Source organism: Budorcas taxicolor, chromosome 11 (genome assembly GCF_023091745.1).
Source record: "Budorcas taxicolor isolate Tak-1 chromosome 11, Takin1.1, whole genome shotgun sequence".
NCBI lineage: Eukaryota > Metazoa > Chordata > Mammalia > Artiodactyla > Bovidae > Budorcas > Budorcas taxicolor.
In genome coordinates, this window is record NC_068920.1 from 60,789,750 (window position 1) to 60,795,749 (window position 6,000).

General features: G+C 45.1%; 1 long non-coding RNA gene across 1 annotated transcript in view; it reads left to right on the top strand.

Annotated features, from left to right (window-relative positions):
- LOC128056867 (uncharacterized) overlaps window positions 1-1,546 on the top strand; it is a 129,338-nt gene extending 127,792 nt beyond the window's left edge. The window contains exon 3 of the long non-coding RNA XR_008200181.1: window positions 1,455-1,546. This is a non-coding gene — a long non-coding RNA (uncharacterized LOC128056867). The remainder of the gene's footprint in view (window positions 1-1,454) is intronic.
- Window positions 1,547-6,000: the final 4,454 nt, after the last annotated feature.

Sequence of the window (6,000 nt, forward strand, 5' to 3'; positions counted from 1 at the left end):
TCTCCAGCCTGCTTCCAGATTCCTTTCCGTTATTCACGTTGCTACCCCCTCATCCACCAGGATTTTCAGAATCCACACACACATTCATCCATCACTCCCGTTTCCAAATATTATCTTTATCAATACAGTGGTATTTCCCTAAAATGAATGACAGCTCCGTGACCTTTCCTTTCAGCCACAAATGAAAGGGGGCTTAAAAGTGTGTGTGCACGTGTGCTTGAGTGCAGGCCTCCTCCATGCACATAGTCCTAATGGAGACCAGGGTAAATTACAGAGAATGGACACATAATGATTACAAAAACGTACACGAGGCATAACCCATTAGTGAGCTACATTTTGTTCAAAGCTGAGCTACGCCTTTGTGCTGGAACGCAGTCATCTGTAGCAATGACTAATAATATAGTTGAGGATCTGTTCACATTTTCCCCCTTTTGTGCCTATTTTCATAAGTTAATAACTCAAGCATGAAATTGTTTCAGGCTGAAAACTTGGTGGTGAGAGCACGGCAAACTGTGTGGGAAACAGCTTTGTGTTGTTGTTGTTACTTAATTTAGCTTGGCTGTTTTTTAAGTTACGGGAGTAGAAATGTCCATACGGGTTTTCTTGAACCGTGTGTGTTTGTGAAGCCCAAGAAAGTCTGGGATTGTGTTAGACAAGGCACATTTTTAATAGCTACAGAGAGAAGCTGTCCTTCGTGCGTGTGTGTGCTTTAGCTTAGTACAAGTCGATTTTGTTGAGGTGGGTAGGTTTGGATGATATTCAATCAGAACGCCATGAATGACATCATCCTGGATTCACCTGCCTTCAACGAGAATACGTCTATCCTAGATCAAAGAGCCTGGTGAGCACACAGCTGCCTTAAACAGATGAGGACAGGAACAGGGATGGAACCTACCGCTGGGTCTTATTAATAGTAAATTCCTAAAACAGTGGAAGGAGCAGAAACAAGATGCATGGTCGCTGATAACTGTTCATCCCTCCTGGCACTGGATTTGCTGGGCATTGTCCTGTGTCTCCCTAGTGGTTCAGATGGTAAAGAATCTGCCTGCAATGCAGGAGACCTGCGTTCAGTCCCTGGGTCAGAAAGATTCCCCTGGAGAAAGGTATGGTTATCCACTGCAGCATTGCTGCTTGGGACAGTGACCTCTGTCATGACCCATTGACAGAGGAGTCTGGCGGGCTACAATCCGCGGGGTAACAAAGAGTCAGACATGACTGAGCAGCTAACACTCACTGCATCTTGAACCAGAGAAAGTCCACCTGCAAGAGACCGGAGTTTCTATAAGTCTTTACAATCTTTTTCTTTCCTTCTCTTTTACTGGGGCAGAAGACTGAAAAATGCAGAGAATAATAAAACAAAGGCCTAAGTACCCACATTCCAGAATTTGCAAAGGTTAGTATTTTGTAAGGATGACTCTAACATTGCTCATAAAGTTGTTCCCTTTATTTCACAGATGGGCAAAGTGAGGCGAAGCAGGAGGGGATAGGATGTGACTGAGCCGTACAGCCTCCAGCATCTTGCTCCTGGACGGACTGGATCCTACAGGGAGACTCTGGAGCTGGTAAGACAAGCATTCTCGTCTGACTTTAAAAATGAAGAGCTTGGAGCCCCCAGTGCGTGCGGGTGCGGTCCTCCATGTTCTGAGCCCTGTGCTGGACTAGGAGGACAAAACAGAACGCAAAGCCCACAGCAAGTGGGACCCCCATGATGAGGGCGCAGAGAGTGCCTGCCTGGAGGGGAAAGGTTCCCTGCAGCCAGGACCAGCTTCCCCAGGCTTCTGATCCAGGCACAACCCAGCAAATGCTTCCGGAGATGCCCCATAGAAAAACCGTGTACTTCCTGAGGCATATCTGAGCCAATGGCTCAAATTATGGATCGTTACTGAAGAAAAACACAATATCCTGCCATCCAGTGAGATGATGTGATGCTTTTTATTTTTACTAGTGGATTGCTCCATTTATAAATCTTTGATAAAATCCTACCCCCACCAAAGAGCATCTGAATCCATCAATTAAAAAAAAAGTGAAACTGACGAGGAATGAGAGCTGGCTTTCTGTGAGTTCCTAGCTTCTCAGGCTACAATTCCGGAGTGGCATCAGTGGAGCCGGTGCTAGGTTGCATCATATTGTGCTAAGCCACCTGCGTTCTGAGAGCGACAGGAGCCGGCTCGGGGTCCACCAGCTGGAATCTCAGAAAGCCTGCTCTCTAAAAATACCCGGCTCTGCAGATTCACCTGGGGCCCAGGGGGCTTCTTGATTGATAGCTCTCTTAGGCACCAACCCAAGTCCAAAAAGGAAAAAAACACTGCCTTTTCACCTTGATTGATTTTAGCTCTGGAGAGTTTTCACTGGTCCTTTCAAAGGGATAGAAACTCCCCGGAATTATTTTAGGAAAAGTAAAAGACAGCAAAATGAAGCTAGAAGCCAGGCTTCATCAGAGGCTCGGGCTCCAGCGTGCAGGACAAGACGCCCAGCCTCCCTCCCCACAATCAAGGTCACGGTTAGGCGGCACTGGCATCTCCGCGGGGTCTGGCACACTTGGACAGGACGCGAGGCTAGGGGCGGGGCTGCAGCCGGCCCCTCTCCACCCCAGCCTGGAGGCTAGCTCTTCCGCGCATCCACAGAGCAAGAGGAGGGCACGTAACTTTCCAGTCCCATCGTGTAAGGGAGAAAGCCATGTCCAATTGGTCTGAAATGAAGCACACAGCCCTGGTGCTCAGGGTCTCAGCGTCCTGGTGTGTGCAAATGAGTTGTCCCCGCAGCGATATACAAAGCACTGTTTGGGAAGAAAAGTACCTCCTCCTAGTCTTGTTGCTTCAAAGACAAAAACCACAGGTTCCTGACAAGGGGCATGGGCTTTATCAGCTATAGCAGGCCCTTCCTGGCCTCAGCCTGATCGCTTCCTCTCACCATAGGCAGAGACACAGACGGAAGGCACAGCTCAGGCCCTGACATAGTCGCAGAGTTGTGTTCAATCCTCAAAAAAGCATTCAGAAAAGTTTGCTGAGTCATGATGTAGTCTGCCTTCCTCCCTTCAGTTGGGCTGGGCACTGAGCCACCTTCAAAGTCACCTCAGTCCAAAGACAAGCAAAACTAAAGAGGGCAGGGCAGTTGAAGACACCATACTAACTTCATAGACTTCCCTGGTGGCTCACCGGTGAAGAACAGCCTGCCAACCCAGAAGACGAAGGTCAGTCCCTGGGTGGGAAGGATTCCCCGGAGAAGGAATGGCAACCCATGCAAGTATGCTTGCCCGGAAAATTCCATGGATAGAGGAGCCTGGTGGGCTACAGCCCATGGGGTCACAGAGTCGAGCACCACTGAGCAACTAGACAACAGCAACATGCTAACTTCATAGTCTGGTGCCTCCAAGAAAGCACAGATCTTTGGAAAGACTGTTCCTAGATCCACTCCAGATTGCTTTAAGGTGAGAAGTTTTCTGCTGCTGGAGGTGGCCTTGTGTGACCCTGGGAAACTGGCTCTATCATGGCCCTGAGAAGAGGCAGGGAAGAAATTAAGACAGTTACTTGAATGGATTCCTTGAACACGGTTTGAAAAGATTTGGTTGACAATTGCCTCATCGTTTGTAAAACTCATCAGCCAAGGGTGAGAATTCCAGTTGCTCCATGTCCTCATTAATGTTTACTGTGGTCAGGCTTTTTGTTCTAGTCATCCTAATACATGAATAGTGAGATCTCTTTGTGATTTTAGATTCCCTGAAGTAGATAACAGTAGCCCACTCCAGTCTTCTTGCCTGGAATATTCCACAGACAGAGGCGCCTGATGGGCTGCAGTCAGTGGGGTTGCAAAGAGCTGGACACGACCAAGTGACTGAGCACATACACACACAGAATTTAAAGACTTTCATTCAATTAAAAAAAAAAAAAAAACCTCATTTAAAATACTGAATTTTCTAACCTATGAGCACTGCTGCTGCTGCTAAGTCACGTCACTCGTATCCGACTCTGTGCCACCCCATAGACGGCAGCCCACCAGGCTCCCCCGTCCCTGGGATTCTCCAGGCAAGAACTCTGGAGTGGGTTGCTATTTCCTTCTCCAATGAATGAAAGTGAAGAGTGAAGTCTCTCAGCTGTGTCCGACTCTTAGCTACCCCATGGACTGTAGCCCACCAGGCTCCTCCGTCCATGGGATTTTCCAGGCAAGAGTACTGGAGTGGGTTGCCACTGCTTTCTCCAACCTATGAGCACAGTATCTATTTATTTGGGTTCTTTTAAATTTCTCTTGGCAGTGTTTTATAATTTTCAATGTATAGCTATTGTCCATCTTTTGCCAGATCTGCCCAAAGTATTTTATGCTTTTTGATACTATTGTAAGAGCTATTTTTAAAATCTCAATTTTCAGTTGTTCACTGAAAATATACATTTTTTATTCATTAATCTCTTACCCCATATCTTCACTAAAGTCACCTTTTACATTCTAGTAACTTTTTGTTTCTATAGGATTTTTTACATAGATTCTCAGTTCAGTTTAGTTCAGTTCAGTCGCTCAGTCATGTCCGACTCTTTGCAACCCCATGAACCGCACCATGCCAGGCCTCCCTGTCCATCACCAACTCCAGGAGTCCACCCAAACCCATGTCCATTGAGTCGGTGATGCCATCCAACCATCTCATCCTCTGTCGTTCCCTTCTCTTCCTGCCCTCAATCTTTCCCAGCATCAGGGTCTTTTCAAATGAGTCAGCTCTTCGCATCAGGTGGCCAAAGTATTGGAGTTTCAGCATGTCATCTGCAAATGAGGATGGCTTTACTTCTCTAGTTCCAATCTAGAACTTTTTCATTTTTATTTCTTGCCATGTTGCACTGGATCAAATCTTTAGTACAATGTGGAATAGAATTTGTGAAAGTTTCTCATCTTAGGAGGAAAATATTCCATCTTTCACCATTAATAATGATGTTATTAGCTATTAGTTTTTAGTAGAAGCCCCTTATCAGATAGAGAAAGTTCCCATCTATTCTTAATTTGCTGAGAGTTTTTATCAGGAATATTAACTGGATTATATCAAGTGACTTCTTGCGTATATTGAGACCATAAATTTCTAGTGTCATCATTTAGCAACTTTGAGTCAAATCTAGAAGATTTACCTCTTAATATATCTCTTTTCCCTTCCTGTTTATAACTGTCTTAAATATTTCTTCTATATATATTGTGATTCTCATTAGCAGTGTTACACTTTTTTGCCTCAACTGTCAACATAATTTAGAAAAATGAAGAAAGAAAGGAAAGTCCATTGTATTTACCAGTATTACCAATATTTTTGCTTATTGTGTTATTTCTTCGTTATTGGTGTTCCAGAAGTCTTTCTTCTATTGTTTCTTTTTTTTTGTCCAGGAAACTTCTTTTAGCCCCTCTTACATGGTATATCTGCTAGTGACAAGTATTCTTCACTTTTTGGAATTGTCTTAATTTCCCTTTCATTTCCTTCTAGGGAAGGATCCTTCACTGGAAAAGACCTTTCAACTGAATACAGGAGTTCATGCTAACAGTTCTTTTCTACATATATTGGAGCAGTTCTTTCTTTCAGCACTGGAAAGTACTCTGGCCTCACTGGTTTCTAATGAAAATGTGCTGTCATTCAAATCTTTTCTGCTGTAGGTAGTGTCACTTCTCTGTTTTATATGTACGTATATGTTCTATATGTATATATGCTTTACATATATCAGAGAAGGCAATGGCAGCCCACTCCAGCACTCTTGCCTGGAAAATCCCATGGACGGAGGAGCCTGGTGGGCCACAGTCCGTGGGGTCGCTAAGAGGTGGACATGACTGAGCGACTTCACTTTCACTTTCACTTTATATATATGTGCTTTATATATGTGTGTGTGTGTGTGTGTGTGTGTGTGTGTGTTGTGCTTAGTCACTCAGTCGTGTCTAACTCTTTACGATGCCACGGACTGTAGCCCGCCAGGCTCCTCTGTCCATGGGATACTCCAGACAAGAATACTGGAGTGGGGTGCCATTCCCTTCTCCAGGGGATCTTCC